This window comes from Anser cygnoides, chromosome 1 (genome assembly GCF_040182565.1).
Source record: "Anser cygnoides isolate HZ-2024a breed goose chromosome 1, Taihu_goose_T2T_genome, whole genome shotgun sequence".
Lineage (NCBI taxonomy): Eukaryota > Metazoa > Chordata > Aves > Anseriformes > Anatidae > Anser > Anser cygnoides.
In genome coordinates this window covers 155,428,204-155,450,222 of record NC_089873.1, presented here as the reverse complement: position 1 = coordinate 155,450,222, position 22,019 = coordinate 155,428,204, and the positions used below count along the sequence as shown (strand labels likewise).

The following is a 22,019-nucleotide window of genomic DNA, read 5'->3' as shown; positions in this document are numbered from 1 at the left end:
GAAAGACCCTGTTTATGAGGGACCTGGGATCTGTCTTGTTCTGGCACCGTTCATGACACGCTTGCCCACCTCACGCAGGTACACAGCTGGCGTCACAGGGAAGTTGCTTGGCTGCTGATTGGAAGCAGCAGAAACGTGGCCAGCTGAAAGTTCACACTTCCTTTGCAAAGAGCTCTAGTAGCTTCCCAGAATAGGCTCGTAAGGGGATGCAAGAAGTAAAGCTCTTAAAATCGTTGTAATAACTAGTGTTACTGAGGACAGTATGCTTGAGAGGAAATAAGTTAGTCTAAGCACACGTAAAGGGTCTGGTTCACAGCTTATTCATCTTGCTTACCAGCCTTTAGACGAAGACAGTTTCTTCCCTCACATCTCCACCCTTAGGAGCAGGGCCGAGCTCGGCTACGCCGCTTGGCATAACGTCGGGAAACGACACGCTAGTTGTGGTGCCAGAAGGGTCTGCAGCTGTGCATTTCACGTAGGCTGCGTCCTGATTTATCCCGAGAGACCTCTGGCTAGGAGAGAGGGCTAACAGGCCTTTGGCCATACATACCTGGTCGCCCCTCACTTCCCCCTGTGCCCTGCAACACTCCCGGTGCTGTTGGCGTAAATAGGATTCACCTGTCCCCGTGAAACGGGCACCGCTGAGGCCTTGCCTTCCCCGTTTTGCGGGCCCGGGTTGACCTGCTGTCGTGGCTGAGCAGCCAAACCTGCTTTCTTCTCTGCCATTTTAATTAAAAATGGTTGGCATGAGGGGCTCTGCAGCGATGAAAGGGAAATGATGAAACTTTGAAGAATTTGGAGCATAAAGCTGATCTCTAAATTTTAATGTACTCGTTGCATTTAAACAGTTAATAGATACATTTTATTATTGAGCTTTCAGGTGACCTAATTTCCCTTAGTACTGTACATTTAGCTTTATACATCTGCACCTAATTTGTAAAAAAGGACTTAATGAGAAACTTCAAACAGTTTAAATGTCAATTACAAAGAAAGCGAGGTTTTAAAGTTCCAGTAATCTGTCCATATTGGTCATCGAAACATGATCCCAGGTGGATGTTAATTCAAGACAGATGGCATTCCAAAGGCACAATTACAAAGAGCTTATATATTTTCAACACTAACAAGCTGTCACGCTATGTTGTAGCTACACTTCCAATACTGTATAACTACAATTACTGCTTTATCTGCTGCGGGCTCGGTAATAAAGGGGTTTCATTCCCCGCTCTTGAAATTGTCAACGGGATTTTTGGGGGTGAACTGGAGAGTGGCGTTGGGTAGTGTGAATATCTCCCATTTGCTCAGTCTGTTGGGTGGGGGTGGCTTTTCTGTGTTTTTTGTTTTGTTTTGTTTTGTTTTTCTTTTTAAGTTGGTGAATGCTATTTGGAGAAGGAGGGGAAATACTGAATATATGCATAACAAGACTAGCTCATCACAGAAAGCTTTCTATTTCCTGGCGATAATAATTAACTTTCATCTTATCAGCTGCTAGGAAATAGCTATGCTGATGTGTTCAAACCCACAACATCCTGGATGTTTTCACTTAAAAAGTCATCGGAAAGCCTTTGGAGTAGTGCATGTGTTACTTGGAAGGCTGAAGTCAAAGGGATTGATTGTGACTTTACTTGCAGTGGTGTCAATAGGGAGCAGTTCCTCCGCAGCCGGGCAGGAATGGTACGCCCAGTGCGAAATCAGGTTTGAATTATCTGTAGGTTTCTGAAAGGGTGATTAGGCCCGTGGGCAGAGATAGAGGGGCTGAACAAAGCCGGCTAAAGACAGCACTTCCACTAGACCAAAGCGCCAATGTGTGGTGGATGGCACCATTTGGTGGGGAATGCCCATGTTGGATATATATTTCCTACCGTAGGTGGACAGGGGTCTGTATACTGACCGCTGAAACATAATTGGGTATAATTTCCATCGACTTTTTATTTGTTTCTTGAAACCAGGTCACGAAAAAGCAAGGCTTGCACTGGTATGACTAGATAATGTTTTAATAGGCTTTAAATATACTAACGCTGTTAGGAGCAAGATTAATAATGCTCTCCAGGAAGGTGTTTAAGCTCCCATGGGCACGTCTATTCTCTGAAGAGGTACTGAGAGTGAAGAGCTTACGTTTCTGCTAATTTATCTACTTTTCGCTGGAAAGTGGAGAGGGAGGCAGAAAGGCTAAGATCCTTCATCCTTGGAACGCTGGAATTAAATGGTGAGGTTTTGCTCTTTAATTTTTGCTTTTAATTAAAGAGTGTTGTGGATGTGTTCTTTGAAAAGCATCTTACCCTGCTTCTTTTTTGGAGGAGATGCAAGAGCTGTTTGTAAGATGCAGCTCGCCAACAAGCGAATTGGACTCCTGAGCCACGCTTGAAACAAAATGCCAATTTTACCTACAGTTTTACTAGGTTTCCTGGTTTATGCAGTGGCATTTGAATGGCCTCTAGTAATTGTTTTTAGCAAGAAAAAAAAATTCAAACAAAAATGAAAAACACAACCCAAAACTCATTAGCACTGAATTTGGCATGCCATGAATCGTTAAATCTTTATATAAATGCAGAAGTAATTTGTAGCAAACAAAGTCCTTTATTTTTTTGGAAAGTCTTTCTTTTGAATTTTCAGTCTGACTGCTGAGGTCCAGCATGTTTTCCAAACGTCGGGTGTTAATTCAAGAACAGGGAAGGAACCAATTCAAGATTTAATTAAATATTATTACAATTCTTGAGCATCAAATACACTAAATGGCAACAAGTGAATAAAATTAGGTGGAAAGCAAAAGATCGTAAGTAAATGCTTAAATAGTTTTTGGAGGAGCAGATTAGTTTTTACATTCACGTCTTTAACCTAAATTTGATGCTAGCGTGTGTCACACTCAAGTGCCTTCCCCTCATATCCTCCGGTGCTTTTTGGGGTAACAGACTTTAGGCTTTTTATTTAGATCAGGCTACGCTTTGAGAGTTAACTGATTGCTAAAGCCTGAGAGGGGAGCTTTCCTGCACCTGGAAAATTAGGGGAGCAAAAGCAAGAGACACGTCCGCATCCTTTCCCTGGTGGTTCTTCACCTGTGAATTTGAACTGCAGTGGTAATAAAAGTTTTGTGGACCTCATTTTATGTGAGATCATTAAGCGACAGGAGAATTCAGGACTAGCTGCCCTTTATAATTCAGGACACTGAAAGGTGCCATTTATAAGCTCAAAGCGCCTGCAGGAAGGCAAAACAGGCTTGTAAAACTTATACTCCACACTCTGAAAGGTAACCCGTTCGTACTGCCGGCTGCAGTGTCAAAATTGCAAAGGTGGTTGGTATTGGTTTTAAAAAACTGAGAAACACCTGCCTCTAAGAGTTGGTACAGTAGCCTGAATTTTTGTACTTCTTGGGTTCATACGTCTTTTGCCCCAAAATATAATGGGGAATGATTGTAGTAAAAACCCCATTGGTTGTTGTGCGCAGCTCTTGGGCTTATTGGCCTTCCCATTATAGCCAACCATTTGCTGAGCTGCTAATTTGGCCATAAAATACGTTTCCCTTGACTTTTCAATAATATTTTGCAACTTTGTAGGGCGGTCAACTTTGCCCATGATGTGGGCCAGGCACTTTGTAGGAAGAGCTCTCACCTCCTTATCGTCCGAGGAGCAGCAGCGGCAGCGTGCCCAACACATGGAATGAAAGGAGGTCTTCACCAACGTGGTTGATAACGCCAGCGCATCAAATCTGCACGAAATGAATCGCTACAGTGCCCAGCAGGCAATGAATGCCTTCTGCAGGATAAGGAACACGCCGCAGTCGTATGGATGTAGAAACCCCGAAAGGCGCTAGCGCGGCAGCCCAAGGAAACTGTGAAGCCCAGTCTTGGTCCTCACAACAGGCGCTGCTTTCCCAGCGTGCTCCCCTGGTATGCTTCAAGTGTGCGTGACAAAAGCAGAGCAATTAATGCCTGGGATGTCGGTTGTGGTGGCGGAGGACTTTGGTTGGTTTGTTTTGTCGTTCGCTCAGTTAGGGTCAAGGCTGAAAACTTCCCAAGTGTATGCTATGGAACTAGCCATCCATATCTATAACCCTAAATTGCTGGGGCTGAACTCTTCTCCTTCAGCCAATGCAAGCTGAACTACTCACAGCCTCATTAAAGTTCCTTGACTGCAATTACGTGGGTGCCAATTTGCACAATCAGAACATAAATTCCAACGAAGACAAGAGCTGACTGCGCGTCACGGCTGCCGGCAGCACCTTTGTTTTGCTAATCGGCACAAACTCAGCATCTACGTGTTCACGTGCGTTATTTTCAGCAGCAAGGGGCGATACGGCATAGTGTCCGAGCTGCCACCCCTCTGTACCTAGTTTTTAGGATCCAGAGAAGCAGCCGATATTTGGAGGTGTGTTTGTATTACTCTGTTTTCTTACGCTGCTTTTGTTGCCTCTATTGACGTGCTCGGGGCCCCAGATACTGCACGGAGTTTAGTATGACCCCGGGGCCTTCGCAGAGTTGATTGCAGGACTCAAACCTTTATATCCACTATTAAAAGGCAGTTATGTGACTGTTTATGTTAGAGCCAGGTGCTTTGTTGGCTGTGGACATGCTGTTACTTGACAAAATTTAGTTGTTTTTTTTTTTCTTTGTCATCAAAATATGATAAACCTACTTAGGATCGGACCTTACTCTTCACAAAGGGACTGGCTGCCTTCAGCGGACCCCTTTGATTCCTGCAGGACTCGAGTCAGGGTTCTCCAGCTGTCTGTAAGGACGTGCCTGTAACAGCACTCCTGCAACTCTGCTACTTCTGTATTTTCTTTGAGAAAAACATATTTCTAGGTGGCGTTTCGATGGTGGTATTATTTTTGTGGTATTTTTAATTTAAGCTCTCTGATCCGTAGCGTATTTCCAGTTTTTGTGGGTTCTTTTTTATTCAGGCTTTAAACACAAATACTTTGTGGGTTTATTGTATTAAGCATCAGCTTATTTATTGTTGAATCTATACCATACTGAAGCGCTCTGAGGCACTTTGGGTTGAGCCAATACAAAATGCTCACTTCAGCTACTAGAAATATAAAATCTGTCTTACTGATTCCTTGAGAAGTTGATAGATGTGAAAAACATTTAACAGTGTTTTTGTTTTTTTTCCTTTCCTGTTAAACTAAGCTACCAAGGAAATCTTCCTCCCGCTACATGCTGCAATATGTCAGAAACACCGTTATGCTATAGTTGCATCATTATCTAAAGGAAAAATTGAGTGTGGGTTTGAAGTCGACAAGTGATGAAAGTAGCCCTGAGGTTGTCAATTAGAAAGCCAAGGCCTGGAATTGATAAGTTAATGGCCAGTTCCCTTCTCACCCCCTCACTTTGCTGCCTGCTCCCTCCTCACCCCGCAGCAGCTTTATTGCCCAGAACATAAAGGAAAGGCTCGTGTTGGTTTGTGTCCTGAGATTTATCTCACTAATATGATGCACTTATATTCTCGTCTGCTCGCAGTGTTCTTAGTATAGACAGGTCGTTAAACACGGAGAAATGAAATGTAGCAGGCAAAAAAATCATTCTCACAATGGTGCCCCCTTTTTGTCTTTTGTTAGTTTTCTTTTGTTTAAAAGTTGAACTGTTGAGACTGTTTTTTCAGCCCATCCTCCTGGAATACACGCAGCAAGTTCAGAAGTACCGTGTAATTCAGCTTCTACCATATGTCTGCTTGCAGGTTTTAAGATGTGAAATTTAATGGCAGCCAGTTGGAACCCATGTGTTCCCTTTAACGGTGGGGGGCGATGTGCATTTTTTTTCCTGAAAGGAAGACACTAGGTACCAAAGTTTGTGATATAATGCGATACAATCCATCGTATTTTGCTTGGGCAGGAAGGTTCTGACATGTTGGCGTTTCTCCTTGCTAGAGGAACACATCATTTCAGATAAATAAGGAAATTATGGAACTTTACAAGGTTTATTCAGATTCTAATCATTCTAGGTGTGCTTTGCCATGAGAAGAGGAATAAGCTCATATAAGCAGCTTTAAAGTAGTCTTAGAAGTAGAATATATCTCAAACAGGAATTGGGCAAAGTAAAACATATAATTCATCTTCATTTTTTTTAGTTTATGTACAGTGTGAGGTTTTTAGGGCTTGTAAAAGATGGGCACCCCAAAGGCTGATGTTTTCTGCTCGTGGCACAGCTGCTACAGCGACAATGGAAATTCAGTGTTTTTCCACATAACCCTGCCTCAACTCTCAACCGGATGAGTAATAATCAAGGGTATAAGAAGGCAGTTTAATTTGTAAGCACATTGAGGTTTTTGACCTTTCTGGTGATTTCAGTGACCAGCAAACATCTGTTGAATGGTAAAAAATCACAGTTGCTGCTTACCTGCAACAATCAAATGAAACAGGGAGCCCAGACTGTGGGCTGGTGACCTGGAGCTCCTCTCTCCTCCAGCAGATTTCAAAACACGGAGTAAATTTTACTCTAGCTTAACTGACAGGAAAAGACACGTGGCATCACACTTTATCAGTGTTGGGTAGTGAGCTCCCAGCCTCATCAACCAGATCTTTCCAGGACCCAAGCTGCTGGGCTTTTCCAGTGCTTCACTGGAGGTTTCGTACTGAAGAGGTCATATGGCATGGTTTTCCATAACCGCTTGTTCCTTCTGTGCCGTACCTTGACTTATTGCTGAGATAGATACATCTCATCACACCCATAAATAGTGAAAATACCTAATGACGTTTATGATGAGAGGTTTTGTTATGTTTTGTGGCTCTGGTGTTTCTAGCACTACAGGAATAAACTCCTGCGGTGGCCTCTTGCAGGACACATTATCTCAGGATGAAGTAAGGAAACTGCAGCTAGTTTAGCCTGGTCAGCGTAATTCTGTGTTTCCCTCCAGAGCTGGTCCTTTCCTAGGAGTACAGTTTTGTCTTTGCAAGAGACTTCCGCAGTTATTTCTTTTCATTTTTCTGAAAGTTAATGATGTTGGATCAGCAAACCTTTTCTTCAGCAAAAATCATCTCTTTCGGGACTCTTTTTCCCTTAAGCTCTTTCACTCACTCTTATATCCATCATCCCATCGGGGCTGTTGTGCAGGTGCATTCACGTGCCATTTGGAAGCTGGTCAGCCAAATTTTGGTGGTTCCAGTCACTGCTCTGCAAAACTCAGACTGATGGCAAAAATCTCCTAGCATCTCTTTCTCTGTGTTGCAGCAGCGTGTTGGTCTCTGCTCTTGTTTTTTTTTTTCCCCCTCCTCTTTGGTTTTTGCTGTTGGTTAACTGCATTTTCTCACCCGTGGTACTCGTTTAATCTGAGAACCCCTCTCATACTATGTGTTTGTTTACTTTTGTCATGCCTTAAGTACATCAACATGTTTCAGCATCAATGAGAATTTGCCTTTTCTGCTGTCAGCTCACCAGTTTACACTAATTATTTTCGTAACTTCTGTAGCACATCAAGTTCTGCTTGGGAGCACAGGGGTACTAAACAGTGCCCGTCACACGGTGAAGGCTGTGGCTCTCCTCTGAAAAGTTACCACTGGAATTGGTCTTCTTCCCCCATCTCCATACTGACAGAAGAAGAATCTCATTTTCAGAGGAAAAGTTTCTTTCTTCCCAGCAAGGCTGAGTCCACGTAAACTCTTCAGCTCTCTAGAAGTTCAGGTGCAATGGATCGCATCTGTCTGAAATTACAAAACCCTATGCAGAGCTTTTGACACTGTAGAGCTTTCTAGGGCTAAAAATTAAAGGCATTCCTTTCCACCCACATACTTTACCTCTTCTGACAAACACATAGGAGCATACGTAGTGCTTCTTCCTTCCCATCTGAACATTCTCAAGCCTGGAGCTCCTGCCCTGCTTCATGATAACCCATATTCACAGGACTGCTGGAAAGAAACGAAAATTATGTATCAAAACATGGTGTGGAAATTCCTAATTTCCTTGTTTTGATATGGAGTCTTAAAATAGAGAAAAGCTTGTCCAGATTTAGTGATTTAAAACATTTGGAATGGATAAAAAAGCCTGTTCCACATACTAAAAATCAAAAAGTGCTTGCAAAAAGGCATACTAGAAGTGGGGAAGGTGACTTGGCATTTCCAGATTTTGAATTCCAAAACCAAAATTGAAGTTACTGTTGTACTTACACAGGCAAGAAAGATTCCCTTTGAGTATGTCTGAAATGATAAAGAGTCAGTTAAGTCAACTTGTCTTTAAGGTCAGTATTGTGTCTAACACGCATGCTATTAGCAGGTGATTGTCCTGCAGGAGCTCAGCACTGACGTTTCTGAACAAGAAAAACCAGAAAACAAATATGATACCGTATAGGTTGCATTTCTTGGGGCAGCTGTGGGGTTTAGTCACTTATTCATTAGGGAATACTAATGGCAAAATTAAATAGTTTCAAACCAAATGCAAACTTCTGGGGATGGCTAGCAGCAGTTTGGGCCTCTGTGGTACTGTAGGTCTCAAAGATGTTTGGAGGCCTTGACTTCAGAGGCCGAAACATTCACCACCTTCCTGATGCACCCGTTGCAAAGCATGGGGAGGGCAGGCTGCAGAATGCCTTCACTCTACAGCCATGAAGGAAGATTAGGGCAGAAGAGAAGGATGTAAAAGATTTTTAAAACTTTAGACAGTGCCAGTTGCTGTTTCAGACCACTTTGTGCCAGCTCCTCAACTGATAAAAATATGTATTATCTGGCACTTTTCCATAAAATATTTCTGATTAGTTTTTGCTGCTTTCTACTGCTAGCAGTGGTGATGCTGGCACCTTTCTCCATTTAAAAAAATAAAAATCTGGAACTAAATGATAAGCAGAGAGCTGAACCCGGAGTCAATGAGATGGGTAAAACTTAACGATCAAGTAATAAATAACAAGAACAGTTTTCAAAATTATTCTTTTCTTCTTAAAACTGTATCTGTTAAAATGGTGGCAAGGCCTAAGCTTACTGTAATCTGCTTAAATCATAAAAAAATAAACAAAATGGAAACAGTACATTCTTGCTTCCAAGCTGCAAGTCAGGCCATTGAACTGCTGAAGGTCACTGCCTAAACTCTGGATACTTGAGTTGTTTGAAGTACTGAGGTGGCTTTTGAGATCCACTGTCTCTTGGGTAAGTACCAAGAGAATATTTTCTTCAGTATATTCAATTAGCTCAATTAAATGATTAATTCATTCAAACTTGACCAATTGGGAGTTGAAAGAAGCAGAAAAGCTTGTTCTTCTCTACCAATCTGTGAATAAAAGGTAATTATGAGAGGATTAGATTTTGTAATACTACAGAATTGAAGGATGTTATGACCAATTTCTAGATTGTGCTAATTCCAGCTAATGCTGAGTTATTTTAATAGCTCAATTGAAAAATCAAACCACAATATATATTTTTCCTCATTAAGGCTAACCTGTTTACAACAGTGCAATGCAACTGATAAACCATGTCTCTACATTTTAAGTTGCATTCCAGTTTGCATTCAAACGTAAATCATACATGAGCACAAAGGGATCAGCTAGTAAATAGGAATCGTGCCATCCATGATTTTCTAACAAACAAAAAAAAATCTGAAAAAATGTATAATGAGGTATAGAAAAGCTTAAATAGATATCAGTAGAGCTACTCTGTCCTTCTGGCGAGCAATAAGAAGTGCCAAATTTAGTGTAAAAGCTATATTTAGTTACAAAGCAACATACTTTGGTGGTTACAAACTGAGAATTAACCTTTCTTCAAGAAAATAACTAAAATGTATAAACGGGAAAACAAGATTCAAGTTAATTATTTAACTCAAGGTTTCCTGCTTGGTAGTTTAACTCGTCATTTTGAAGTAAGTGGCCTAAAAGACTTCATCCTTCTGCAAATCATCAATAACTGAGGTACCTATGACTGAAAATGAACCTAAGTGCATGTTTGACATAAGGATCCGGACATTCAGCCAACGATGTGAACTCAGGGAAGTGGGGAAAACAACATTTTCAGTCCTGGCCTGGTACCACCACCGCGCGTCCTCCTGCCTCCCGGTCTCGGCTGGCGCTGCTCCTGTGGAGGCCAATCCTTCCCTTCTCATCGAGGCGCTCCCACAGCACGTTGTTGCTTTCTGTTGCTGACTGGCCAGGACTAAGGACCGATTAAGGACCAGGCAGTGGGGACGAGTTTGGCCCAGTGCCGCCAGCCCAAGAAGTAGACGTGTGGGTGCTCCGGTGCCGTGCAGTTGAGACGCTCGCTGCTCGCTGCCCACTAGGCCGTGCGGGGTAGCTTTGCTGAGTCTCAGCTTCTAAAAAACAGGTCCTTCATCTTTGGCAGATGTCAGTAAGCCAGCTTTGTACGTGAGAAAGCAAACTGAATATACGGCTGGAAATCTTGCTGGATGTGACATTTCCCCATTCCCCGTTCTACCCCGCAGTCCTTCTCCACGACAACTCTGTGTCTTCCTGTATGTCCTCAGCCTCCTCACGGTCACTCCCCCCCTGCTGGGGCACGCAGCAGAGGGTTTTCCTGGCGGGGAGCCTCTGCCCGCTGCTGCAGGCACAGCAATGTCGGGGCAAAGGGCACGTAAGAAGGAAGAAGCCCAGTGACAGGCTCTTGCCTCAGTACCGCAATCAATACGAAAATGCTCTGGGTGCGGCCTGGCCTCCGTTCCCTTTGGCGGTCGTCTGCCTCCCTTGTCTTTCACCGTGAGAGCAGAGAGACTTGCGGTGTTGACTGAACAGTAACAGGCAGTGCAAACAGGGCTGGTGTAAAGGCTGCGTGGTACCTGCCCCATCCGTCTGCCTGGATTCCAGATTTTTGGGGGTGCTACCTCTTCGGAGTCTTTTTCAAGTGAAACCCAGGTTTTGCCATCTCTCCCCCGCGTGCATCTACTGTGAAAGACGAGCACCGTGTATAGGTTTTTCCAGACCAATTTTCTGGACAACTTGGACCATTTTTTGTGATGTTTCTAAAACTGGCAGACTAAGAAGTGGTTTTTTTTTTTGTTATTTTTTTTTTAACGCCTGCATACACTGCAAGGAATATTTTAAAATAAAGATTTTTTTTAAAAAAATCTTTAAGCGAGTTTAATGCTTGTATAAGGTGCCAGATTTTAATTACAGTTGGCATTTATAAGTGTGGTGCTGGCAATGGCAACCATATTGCTGAAAAAAGGCATAAATTTTGACACTGGCAATATGGGAACCCAGCGTAAGAGACTGTAAACCCAGTTGCATTCTCTTTTAATATACTGGTTTAAGGGAAGAACTTCTAATGGTTAATGTTTAAGTAGACTGTTTAGGGTTAGATATAAAGTTGTTTTAATTTCAAACTATTTTGTAATTTAGGTCCTATCAAAGATCAGCTTCGGCAATAAGTTTCTATTAAACAGCCTCTAAATAAGCATGCTTAAAGTAGGGAAAATAAGATGCTTCATTACAAGAAATGAGGTTGGCATCTACCAGGTTTTCCATTAAGTTCCAGGTCACAGACAAATAAAGGAAGTATGTTAGGAAAAAAAACCTTTTTAAAAATAATTAGGGAGATGTCTGTTTTGTTCACCAGATGGAAAATCAGTAGTTGTGGGTGGTCTGTGCTGGATGGGGCATCTCACAATTGGCAGAACTATGCCTTTAACTTTTAAAGTCCTGGGACAAAATGTGAAAGTAATTGACTGTTCAGAATGCGCTCTCTCTGGATACCTATCATTGCTTTTAAAACTAGGATTTGGTGAGTTTCTGACTTTTTTTTTTATAAGAATGCTCAAGCTGTTGTGTCTAGTATTAGGCCAACGGGGTATATTTTTGGTAGCTGTTTATTGGGGCTGTTGTCTTTTGTGATTACGCCTGCGTGCGCCTGTGCTTGCATGCGCACAACTGAAATGCCACAGCTTTGCAATTCTCCATTAGCACGCTGTGCACATGTTTTTCATAATATTGTCAGCATTTGCCACGTCCAGAGTGTACCTAAACTGTTGGCTAACATCATTTGTTTCTTTCCTGTAGTTCATTCCTTTTTAAGATTCAAATCGGAAATGTCTATTTCTAACATAAAGAAAAAAGTTGCAGCCTTTTTTTTGCAAGCAAGAAGAAAATTCCTATTTTAAGATAATTCAGGGTGTTGCACAAGTATTGTAAATCAGTAACATTATTTTTTTAAAGAAGAAAACAAATGTGCATGTGTGAAAAATGTGTATACATACGCGTGTTAAATATGGTCATTTAAGAAGGTGTTAGGATTTTCTTGGTGGAGTTTGCAACTTTGCTCACCGTTTCAGTACTGGTGTGTTCTAATTTGCAGATTCATTTGAGAAAATAGTATAAATAGTATAATAGAAAATAGTATAATGGCATATATAAGATGTGGAAAAAAGGGTTAGGAAATCTTTGTATTCGTGTTAAGAAAAAGATTTTATTATCTGTACTGCGATAAGAATGCGTGCTGTTCAGTGGTGACCTCTAAAAGAATGAGACAGAACTCATTTATGGCATAGGAGGCGATTGCTTTTTATTTCCCTTACTTTAAAGACAATTTTTTGCAGTTATCCCTCTGAATGGTCACAGAAAATTGAATGTATGTTATATGTATATTGTAGCTTGTGTTAAACCGATCCCCACACTTACTATGGACAAGCATTCTCGAAGATAAGTGAGGCACTCAACTTAGTAGCTTCTTTGTAAAATCCCTTTTGCTATGCATGACATGTACTGTGTGTTTTTTTTCCTTGCAGTAAATTATAAAGCTTTTTTCTTTCCATGAATCTCCTTCCAAGAAAACACATACAGCCTAATAACACTCGCCTTGAGAACGGTGCATTGCCTCCACTACAAAGCCGTGTTTTCATTGAAGAGATAATTATAATATGGTTTAATGTTCTTGTCAACCCTGAAACACTGTCCCTAAAGAGTGCTATTCTGGAGGATGTCTTTTTGAAGAGAGCTGAATGTAGCTCGGAAAACATGCATATAGCCACACGCTTTTCTGGTAGACTAAGACGGATTTTTAATACAGGAGGTGCTCTCTGAAAAGAATTACACGTTTTATACATAAGGTGATAATTTAAAGCTGCTCCTTCCTCCAGATTTCGCTGTTGAAAATACGGAAAATTTGCTTGGATTTATTTGTTTTGCCCCCCCGTAATGTTTATAGACTTTAAATCTATACAAGGACATAAACTCATAACAACAATTAAAATGCTTTTAATGTGCTTTGGAGGCACAGACTTCAAATGAGTAAAAAGCCCGAACTGGAACACAAATGGTTCTTCCCAGGCAACAAACAGGCTTGGCTGTTGATATGCTGTAATTTTCTGCTTTACTTAGTAAAAACAGCAATTACTTATTTGTTCCACGGCCCCCCCAGCACAGATGCTACTCAGTCTGTCCATTTTCTGAGCGCAGAGCAGGCTGTGTGTGTGTGCGCGCGCGCGCGTGTGCATGTGTTGCAAAGCAACCCAAGTCAAGTTTCCCCCTTGCACGCCGTACTCTTAACAGCATTTTATTTGACACTCCTGCCAGTTTGCCACCAGCTCCAGACAATGGCGTGCCGGCGCTGACTGTGCCCGTGAAAGTCGTGCTTCGCGGTCTCGGCGGCCGGCTGCAAGCGCTTGCTTCCAGGTGCGGGTTTGTAAAGCATCGAGCCGAGCTTACAAATGGGCGCAAGTGCAGAGAAAAGCTGGACGGTCACACCAGTTAAGGCTGCAGCCTGGTTGAACAAATCTCGAACATGGTTTTCGCTGTCTTGGCTTTTGTGACGGTCTGGTGGTCGTGAACTGTGGCCGGTGCTACCAGGAGCTGCGTATGCTGAAGCAAAAAGCCTTGGAGGGAAACCGTGGGCTGGCTGAAGGCAATGCAGAATTCCCATTGCCTTCAGCAGCCCCGGCATTTTCCCCTTCGGTTTCAAAGCCCAGTTACGGCTGCTAAGTTTGCGGCCACACCACGAAAACCTACTTCTAACAACAACACCGAAATAATAATCCCCTGAAAAGACATGGACGGCAGCACTGCGCATGCAGTCAGCGTGCGCCTGTCAGCGTACACAAGGAAACGCGTGCTCCAGCCCGGCTTCTGAATCTGGTGTTTGTGGTCTCGAATTTAATACCTAATTATTTTTAAGGGCTAATCTTAAACGAGGAATATGAGCTAATTAATTGAAAGTAGGCATTTTATTAAGTACGCAATTAGTGTAATTCTGTAGAGGTAGTTTAATAGGAGCACAATGGATGGGAAAAGTGTATCATTTGAATCTGCATCCCAGCCGTCTCATCATTAGCAATCCATGTGCTTGCTCTGAAGTCAATGGGATTTTTATTTTTCTTTGAGGAGGAGGAGGAAGAACCACAAAACAGGACCTTAAATTAGTACAGTAAATAATCTCTCCAGAGAAACTTTTCACTGTGAAAACCTCCCCACCAGGCAAATGTTGTCGTCTGTTGTGGATGTGTTGTTTGTCGTCTGAGCGTGGATGTTGCTGCACAGTTTAAAAATAGCCTCAAGATTTTTCCCCTCGGGTTTATTTATTCAAGCTAGAAAGCTACCCTTCAAAGAATAAGTGCATGTTTCAGGCAGATCCAACATTTTATAGTCATGCCAAGTATCTTTTGGTTCCCCCACCATTTGCTTTTGTTTTGTAGTGGAAGGAAGAAGTAGACACTAAAAATATAAAATCTCCATTAATGAATTTAGATCCTCAGTGGCTGAGAAATGAAAAAGTTTCCTGTTGTCCCTTCTTTTCATATCTTTGTTACTACAAACTTTATTTTTAGAGTTTGTTTGTATCAAGACAAGTTGTGATCTACCCTAGTCCTTTTTTAAGCAACTCAACACCTAACATTTTGATGGATTTTTTTTTGATTTTTTCCCCTAAACTATCTCTTTTAATTTTTGAACAAATAGCTTATCATGATATTAAATTTCGGATGAAAAGTATACAGGACTTTGCGAGTAGTTGAATACACATTACTTTTTTAGCCGTTTTTTTTTTTTTAGGCTATATGTTTGATTTATTTAAAAATGCTTTTTTATTTTAACTACGAAGGTGTCACATATTAATCTACGGCCACTTTGGATGCTGCTACAGTCACCAAAACGGCTTGGTGATGCCTGTCTGTGCTGACAGGCAGGTAGCTTTGCTGCTGGGTCTCCTCATGAGTTGCCCTCTCTGAGGAAGGCTGCTGGAGGGATGCTGCCAGGCGGCCCCTTTCGTGCCGTCCTCCCATGCTCGCCGAGGCAAATGTTCCTGCTCTGCTCTTAACACATCCTTGATATTCCACTCTCCTTCTCCGCGAAATTTTTCAAATGAGGAATTGTTAAACTCTGAATATTCTGGGTGTTCGTTTAAAACCAAGTGGAGCACCTTGTGTTTCCTAAGGCACTGGATTTCCAGCTTTCACATCCAAACGTTGTGATGGAGAGAGCAATTGAGCTGAAGGCTGTGTTGTCGTGTGCTGATGATCGCATCTTGTTTAAGTGGGTAAATACACTCGTTGACCCCACTTCCCCTGAAAATTCCCATTAGTTGCATATTATTGCATATTAATAATGCAGATCCACTAGTATTTTCTTGCCCTGTCAAGAACTGGAGCAAAATTTTGCTCCAGTTCTCTTTTAATTTATTTATTTTGATTATTAACTTTGTTTTCTTTTATGATAACGACATTCATTCAGCCTATAGACCTCCATACACGCTGCATTCTTATAATTCTTTTCTCATAATGGGAGACTGCAAAGACATGCAGCTGCTTACTAAGCAGCCTTACTAAGGCCAAAATGCTCAGGTTAGGAAATGTCAGAATTAAGATAGCTGATGCAATCCAAGTTCAGCCCCCTTACACGTTCACATGAGAGCATCGTCTTTAATTTCAGGATCATACACAGTTTTTTTCACAGGACCCCTGCCTCAGTTACTGAACAGGATGGACGATGCTGAGTTAATGAGCAGTTATTCAATATTTTGTTTTCTCCTAATTTTTCAATGTGTAGCCCTAGGCCTTATTTACTGCACACTATTGAAACCCTGCTGTGAAGACAGAATTGTTAATTTCCTCATGAGCTTTTCTATGGCACTTATTGCTATAAATATCTGAATGCTTAACAAACATTAATTAATTTATCTACAGAAAGCCCTCACGATGAAAAGGGCTGGTATTGCTGCTGTTTTACGAACAGGGAGCTGAGGCATAGCGAGCTGAGGATCACGAATGTCCCATAAATCCGGGTGCTCAGTTGTCAGCTTACGGTTAAAGAAGTAGAGATCTGTGCTTCAGCATGCAACTGTGAGGCACCTGGCCATCAGAGCAGAAAAACAACGCTAGGTTAGATAAATAGGCTTCCTCTGCTATTATTAGAAGTGCTAGGGAGTTGAGCAGTGTAAGGAATAATAATACCATTTATTTCACTTATTGCTTTTATGTGGAGAAGAAAACACCACCACCAAAACCAAACCAAACCAAACCAGAAGCTTTGAGCATGCAAGTCCTTTTCACCTGCACTCTTTTACTTTTGTATGTCCAAGTAATTTTAATTCTGTGCCAAGTATAAACTCCTAGAGTCCCATAGAGCATCAGGGCTGCAGCTCCACTCGAGGAAAGCTGGAAGTACTTGAAAGATGCAGGGAGGAGGGAGCCACCTAAGCTCAAACCAGGAGTAATACTGCAGAAATATCATGCCTTAAATCACAGGCTTTTCTTAGATTTAGGAACCTTACTTGGGGTTTCAGGAAAGTGCTCGAGATTCAGAGCTCTTAGCCCTTTATTACAGTCACATATCTTAAGCTCTTCCAAAAGCATTTGGGGATTTGATTTAATTATGTAGGACCCTAGCAGAAGAGGGTAGATACAAAAACGTTGATGGCAGCGCCCTCTTACTTACAAAAAAGGCCTCCCAGGTTCCTACAGACAGTACTCTTCCTTATCCAGTCGTGATTCAGGTCTGTGCTATGAAACATCTCTGGGAGTACGTTACTGAAGACGCTTTCATAAGCTGTGTGCCCCATGGGCTGAATTTGGATTACACCAAAACGCGAATTTGCCTGTTTCCTAGTTTTTTGTTAGTTTGTCCTGCAACCTTAGCGGTTGTATCTTAGGGTGGTTTTGCTAGGTTGCCCAGAGGGTGTTTTAGCGTGAGATGGCACTGAGCCCCTTGGTGTCACCGGCATGGCAGCTGGAGAGCACGCAGGCAGGCTGAGCAGCACACAGGTATTACATCGAGGTGCGTGGCGCTACCGGCGTCTTCTGGGTCGGTGCAGCAGGTGGGAGCCTCGTCCTCACAGCGGAAGAGATGGGAGAACAGCTCTGTCCTGTCCTCGCTGCCTTGTTCCAGTCCCATTATCCCCCAGGGGCTTCTCATTAGCCTCTGTTTTGGGGGAATGTTTGCAGGAACGCACAAGAGACCCCCCTGTTCCCACGCTTCCCCAGAGTTGCTGGGAGCCACAGTCAGAGGCAGGTTTGGGGGCTGTGCCGGAGCTGTGCCCACGCAGCTCCCTCGAGGGGCTGCGATACTGCACAGCCTGGTCTGAACAAGGGCTGCGAGGGGAAGCAGCACGGCAAAACATCTAGATTAGTACCATCGTAGATGAAACAAATCTTCCCTGCCTATGTAGCACCGCAGCTTTTCAGAGTTTTTGAACTTGTCCAAATTTGGGTGACTTCAATGAGCACGGCAAAGACATAATACAAAAGACTCATGGTCTTCTATGCTAAGTTTAAAGAAATTTGAAGAGGAACATATGTAAACGTCCTGGTAGTTTTAGTCTGGAGGAGAGCCTTGTTCTTTGAAATCACCTGTTACTACTGAACGTTCCCAGGACTTCAGCCTGAAGCAGACGTGCAGCGCAGACATCCCTCTCCGGTGCTCGGGTGCAGATCGAACTAAATGTGAAGGTTTGAGGTTTTCGTTAACAAAAAGACCAACGTTGCTAATGCAGACCCCCTGCTATTGGAACACCAGAAGTGTTGGACTAACAAATTAGCACAGAGGAAATCTGCAATTGCAAAAAAACTCAGGTCTCATGATTCTAGCAATTGTTTACATCTTTCTACGGCAAAAAAGGCTGTTTAATCATGTTACATTACAACCTTGTGTTCAGATAGTGGGCGCTCACATTATTGTCGTTGTGAAGATGAGTTGTCACTTCTCTGATCTAGGTTGCTCGCACAACAAAGAGGCATTAAAGCTTTCTGTTTGAAATAGAATAAATGGAGTAATTTCTTCTGGTGCTAGGCTGCGCAACAGTTTCCCTTGTACGAGCCCTAAAGTTTAGCCTTCACTAATTGGTTCTGAAATGAAAATTAATCAGTGCAAGGGAAGAGAATTCACGGCTGAATTCTAATTACAGAGTAAGTACACAAAACGTGGCTGAGCAATGCAAAAGCACGGCACGGGAGCGTGATGCGTGGCTCCCGCCTGTTAACTGGAAGTGCTGTCCCGAAACAGCTCTGCGCGCTAGCTCTTGCCAGCAGTGAGTAGCTGGAGGAAGGTCGTAGATGTGCATTTTGGAACCAGCTGTGCTGGTTGACAGTGGCACTGCTCCCGTCTCACTGCCGCTCCGGGAGAGGCGATTGCTCCTAGAGGTCTGCCTCGGAGAAGCTCGATAGGCGCTAATGGGGCTCATTTTGCCTGGAACAGGGCTGGGGGCACTCGTGCAACCCCTTCCCACCAGAAGGGCTTGGAGACGATTGCATCTGGCTGCAGGGTGATCCCAGGCACCCCAGGTTGGTACCAGCACAGGTTGCGTTCAGAAGAGGACATCTGCCTGCAGCCTGAAATCACTGGGAGCAGCACGTGTCCTGCTGGCACAGGCGTCACGGCTGCTGCTTAGCACAGCGCCCTAGAAGGCATTTCATGTTCCTGTGCTCCCTCGCTAAACTACAAAGGCTTTCTTCCCACACTGGTACTCAGTCAACGGCAACATATGCCTAATCATTTTAGTAAAAGTGTGTTGTTTTTTGTTTTGTTTGTTTGTTTTTAATTTTCTGTCTTCTCTGTGAAGAGTAAATTCCTCCATTGCTTGATGGGCTACATCTCTACTAAGCTTCTGCTCAGGTTAATATAGAGCTGGTTGCAAGATGTAAAGGCAAATATCCAGAGTTTTGGAAAACAATATTTTTTCACACTTGATATTTCTTGTTTAAAGACAAATGAACAAAGTTTTATTTTGTTTTGCTTCTATTCCTCACTTTCTCTTCATTTTTTCTTTTTGCTTTTGCAAAAATAGAGGGTCAGTAAAATGAAAACCATAGACCAGGCTATGCCGTATTCCCTGCCTTCCAATTTTGACTGAAATAATGAAATGTCAAAGCTTTGACTATGATTTGTTGATTCACTCTTTAATACAAAACATCAACCAGCTCTAGTGAGTGCCATCTTCACAGTGCTCTTTGTGGTTGCCCGTGAGCAGCAGCAGTAAGTCACGATGAAATTCTGTAGCTGCAGAATGAAGGCTTGTGTCTTGGTGGTTTGCAGACAGAGGTCGTGTGAGAACATGGTGCTGAATCATGCCCTGTGCAATTGCTGGTGTTGCCAGCTTCTGGTGTTTCTCTAAGGAGCAAAAGCAACGGCAACTGAAGCTGTACGGAGCAAGGAAAGATTAGACTTTTTGCAATTTCTTTTCTGCTAGGCTTGCAAGGGTTTGATTTGAATTGGCAAACAATGCTAAATGCTGTTTGTGGTTTTTTGTTTTTTTTTTTTTTTTTTTTAATTTAAGGGGTGTATAAGATCTTGAACATTGCAAAAACGCAGGTGTGTATCTGATCCTCCAGTGCACGCTCTTTTCCTCTCTCTTTCTGCTCCGGACCCGCAGCACCATTTTTGCCCTGCACATTTAGAGGGACTTAGGCAGGAGAAGAATAAAAAAGAGGCTGAACTTGACAAAAGCTGTTCTCGGCAATTATCTTTGGCAAAGCTAGTCTGTTAACTGTTGATTATTTTTCAATTAGAAGTAGAAATTAAATCCAACTATGCCCACTGGAGACTTTTTCCAGCGGAAGAGCTCCCAAACTGGGGAGCTATTCTTCCGTGACGGCGCCGGCTTCTCCAATAGCAGCATCGCCATGTGTTTTTCTCAAGGAGACTGCAGTTAGCGTAGCACGCTTTGGGGGCTTTCTGCTGCTGCCGAAGCCAATTTAACACCCGTTAAAGCACTGAGCAAGCCGCATCCGAAGCCTTGTGGGGCTTGAGCGCGGCTCCATAAAGCGTGCAGATCCGAGCCGGCCGGGGCGGCCTGAAGGAGGCCGAGGCCGTCTTTCCAGGCCCTTGCCCGGCTCGGCCCGGCCCTGCCCTGCGGGCCCGGCTCCGTGTCGGCCGCCAGGTGGCAGCGCTGCCCCGGCGGAGCGGGCAGGGCCCGGGGCGGCCCGGTCAACCCAGTCCCGGCCGCCTGGTCAACCCGGCCCCCGGCCGCCTGGTCAACCCGGCCCCCGGCCCGGCCTGCGCGGCGGGCCGCAAGGCCGAGGCCCCGCCGGGTCCCCGGGTCTCCGTGCTGTCGGCATCCTGCCCAGCGCCTCGCCCTGCCCCTGCTTTGGCCCTCTCGGGCACGGCGGGCCTTCCGCCGGGCACACAAGGTGGGCAGCATTTCATATAGCTGCTGCAGGTACTGCGCTTCTAAAGAGCCCTTACACACGGACGAGTCGGTCACAGATGAGTCATACCAATGGCAGCAACTAGCCTCAGTGCCTCTGTCACGATACCTGCACTTTTGCAGCCAGCTGTGAAAACATGAAAGACTGTCTGCCTGATGAGGAAAGAAACAGGAAGACAAAATGTAAAATAACGCTGTCTAAAAGCTGCCGGCCTAAGTCTCTCGTGCTGTAAATTGAACCAGAGCCATTTAATCCAAAGGAATTACACCAGTTTGTTACAGCAGAGAATGGGAGTGGAGAATTTGCAGCGTGGCAGTGGCCACATACCATTCAGGAAACGTGTGTTTTGTGCTGTGAAGGAAGGAAGAAACGAGTCTATTTCAGCCCTAGTCTCCGTGAAATGACGGCTTGTTGTCTGATGCAGCTCCGCTTTTGCTTCTTGGTGAGATATTCAGAGCATACATGCAAGGGTGATTCATCTCCGCACTTCTCTGTTGAGATAATGGCATCGCAGACCCTACTGCTAAGGTTAACCTGTACGTTGCATAAGGACAACAGATGGAAATTCTGGTTTAGAGCCACTGCAAAAAATAAAAACATGTTCCAAAGGGAAAAGGATCTTGTATTTCTGTGTTTGAACCTTTGATCTTCATTCACATCTGAAGGGAAGAGTAGACCTTTTGCTGAAGACACATGGTTTTGCATCTGTGAAAACACAGCTGTATATAGCAAAACAAAACTGGCGAAACACAATGGTTTTGCTGTGTCAGTTTAGCTGTTAGCGTTAAAATTCTTTAGAAATACTGTTTTCTGAAGAGCCTTTCAGAAGCTTGCTCTCTTTACACTGTTGTTTGTTGAGATTTTATTCTGTGGGCTTTAAAGTTCATCAGTGATCAAGAGACATCTGCTACCTACATATTTAAAGTGAACTCCTGGGAAAGTCTGGCACTCCGTCAGCAGTCCTATTTTAACAGTTTTCTAAAAAACATGAATGAAAGCATCAAAACGTACGGGCAAATCCACGCTGGCAGAATAACCTTAAAAAACAGACTCGATTCAGAGAAAAAATAATCCCTGTCATTAGTGCTCTAATGTAACTCTTAGTGGTGTGTGTGTAATACACAGCTATTTCATAACAAGACGCTGTCTTTCCCAAGTTGTCCCAAAGCACCCCCTGAAAGCAAGAGGCCACAGTCTGGTGCCTCTGGCCACATCGCTTTGCACCTGAGCAGGATGGCAGACCGGCTCCCAGGTGCCTGCCTGCTGTCCCCAGCCTCCCAGCGTATGCAGCCGCACATCCATCGCCGTCCCAGCAGCGTCACCGGACAGCTCCACTGGCTCGCGTCGTGCTCCAGCACCTACCCATCCACCGGCAGCACTGCGACTCGCTCAGGTGGGTCAGGAGTCCTGCTGGGGTATCCTTTTTACATGAACTGGTTTATTACGAAAGACGAGGAGAGGAGATGGAAACAAGGAGGGCTCAATGTGCAAACCTCAGAAGGCAAATGCAAAATTGTTTCTTTGAACGTCACTGGGTAA

At 43.6% G+C, this 22,019-nt stretch overlaps 1 protein-coding gene and 1 long non-coding RNA gene across 3 annotated transcripts in view; one reads left to right on the top strand and one right to left on the bottom strand.

Annotated features, from left to right (window-relative positions):
- CLYBL (citramalyl-CoA lyase) overlaps positions 1 to 22,019 on the top strand; it is a 160,818-nt gene that overhangs the window by 3,505 nt on the left and 135,294 nt on the right. The gene's annotated exons all lie outside the window — the stretch shown is intronic.
- Positions 6,747 to 8,224, bottom strand: LOC136788212 (uncharacterized). Its single transcript, XR_010827134.1, has 3 exons — positions 8,093 to 8,224; positions 7,724 to 7,834; positions 6,747 to 7,630 (listed from the first exon to the last, which is right to left on the bottom strand). It is a non-coding gene; the product is annotated as an uncharacterized lncRNA (long non-coding RNA).